This window comes from Mesoplodon bidens (genome assembly GCF_964165515.1).
Source record: "Mesoplodon bidens genome assembly, chromosome: 8".
NCBI lineage: Eukaryota > Metazoa > Chordata > Mammalia > Artiodactyla > Ziphiidae > Mesoplodon > Mesoplodon bidens.
The window spans coordinates 31,058,286-31,060,480 of record NC_138165.1 but is presented as its reverse complement, the minus strand read 5'-3'; the positions used below and the strand labels follow the sequence as shown (position 1 = coordinate 31,060,480).

Genomic DNA, 2,195 nt, shown 5'->3' with positions numbered 1-2,195 from the left:
TACAATCTATGCTTTGGCCAAGGGTGGTAGTGGAGAGTGGGAAGAGAATGATGGCTTGGAAGGGGGGCAGCATTTAAGAGTTAAAGAAAGAAACCAGGGGTGCAGACGAAGCACCCCACACACACCCACGAGTAGTCCCACAGGCTGTGACCTGAAACCTTCACATCTACTCTAAGAAGCCACCCCCAGCTGGAGGGCTGTTGCAGGGAGGGTGGAGGCAGGAGGAGGGGAAAGGGGAGAATGCAGAGACCCCAGGCCATGTAATCAGCAACAAGGTGATTGCGGGATGTGTCTTTTGACAGTTGAGTTAGATGTGCCCCGCCGGTTATGATGAGAATCGATTTAAATACACTTTCTTGATCCCAGAAGTTCAACTATGTGGACAGTGGTTACATTTGACAGGATGATTTGTTATAACACAACTTATATATTTCAAATGGAAATAGTATCAAAAAATTAGTATCATTTACAGTATCTTACAATAAACTGCCTTTGAATGGGAGTTTCCTTTCCAGTACTTTGAGGTCTACAAGACGTATCCAGAAAATTTACTACTGTGGAAAATGAAGACGACTGCTTAAGTTGAATGGGGGCTAAGGGAGGGCCTGTGGTTTTTCTTTTTGATTAATTGCTGTAACACTGTCCTTCAGGAGGCTGAGGGAGTTTCATATTTTCTTTAGACATCATTAGGCGCCGAAGCTCTTGCAGGACAACTTTGATGCTATATGAATTCTACCATTCTGCTAGCACTGATATGGCTCTTGGGTCCACCACTCCATTAGAACTATTAACTCCATTCGTATTAATTTTTGTTACAAATCTTACAAAGGGGGGTGCTTCTGGGTATTTAGGTCCACATTCTATTTTAAGGCTGTGTATTCAGTTTTCATAAACTGTTCTTGGAGGCCCAATTATCATCCCTGTCCATCTTGTAAGTGTCATGTCTTTGTCAGCTTCTAGACCCCAGCTAACTGTGCCATCTCCTACTCCTTTCTGGCCTACTTCAAATTCTTCCAACAGTGGGAAATTGCGAGGGACTTTTACTCCCTAGCCCGTGGTGGCTACCATCTTGCGTCTCTGTCGCTCCAAGGCCGGCCCCTTCTTCACCCCCAGATTACGTTCTTTAGTTCTTCCCACTGACTCCCAGTAAGCCCAACACTGAGAGATACACATGAACAAGACTTTGCACAATACCTTGCTCAGGTGAATAAATATCTTTCAAATACGTATTTTAAGATTAAGACCAAAATGCTTATATTGAGAGCTCCAAAAGGGTCTAACAAATACCTTTCTTTCAAGATACCTAATTGCCTAATTAGAATTCTTAAAAGTCACAAGAATTATCTACTTCAGAATTATTTCATTAGATATTTGGGTTGTAATTAGAATATAGTTAGATATTATGATCTAGTTAGTTATCTAGAAAAGCCTTTGGGGTGAATCTTTTTTTTTTTAACATCTTTATTGGAGTATAATTGCTTTACAATGTTGTGTTAGTTTCTGCTGTATAACAAAGTGAATCAGCTATATGTATACATATATCCCCATATCTCCTCCCTCTTGCATCTCCCTCCCACCCTCCCTATCCCACCCCTCTAGGTGGTCACAAAGCACCGAGCTGATCTCCCTGTGCTATGCGGCTGCTTCCCACTAGCTATCTATTTTACGTTTGGTAGTGTATATATGTCCATGCCACAAAGACCTCTAATTAATCAGAAAAATTGTTCCCCTCATTACATTGCTAAGGAAAGATAAAAAATAATGACTGATTATTATAACATTTACTTTTTGCCATTAATCCTAATAGTTAGATAAATTGGAAGTAGGATACTAACTAGTTCTGAATTAAGCTTTGCTGTTTTATTTATCCATGGAAATTATTGGGGTTTTTTTGTTTGTTTTTTTTTGCGGTACGCGAGCCTCTCACTGTTGTGGCCTCTCCGGTTGCGGAGCACAGGCTCCGGACGCGCAGGCTCAGCAGCCATGGCTCACGGGCCCAGCCGCTCCGCGGCATGTGGGATCTTCCCGGACCGGGGGACAAACCTGCGTCCCCTGCATCGGCAGGCGGACTCTCAACCACTGCGCCACCAGGGAAGCCCCCGAAATTATTGTTTTAATTAAAGATACAACCACAGTAAATAGCAATAAGTGGTCTCAAGACCTACGTAAACTACCAGTTACTAGGATTGCATATA

At 42.5% G+C, this 2,195-nt stretch overlaps 1 pseudogene across 1 annotated transcript; it reads right to left on the bottom strand.

Moving 5' to 3' along the window:
• Positions 1-574: 574 nt before the first annotated feature.
• Positions 575-1,097, bottom strand: LOC308621930 (ubiquitin-conjugating enzyme E2 variant 1-like; annotated as a pseudogene). The gene has a single exon. The product of its transcript is annotated as a ubiquitin-conjugating enzyme E2 variant 1-like (transcript).
• Positions 1,098-2,195: the final 1,098 nt, after the last annotated feature.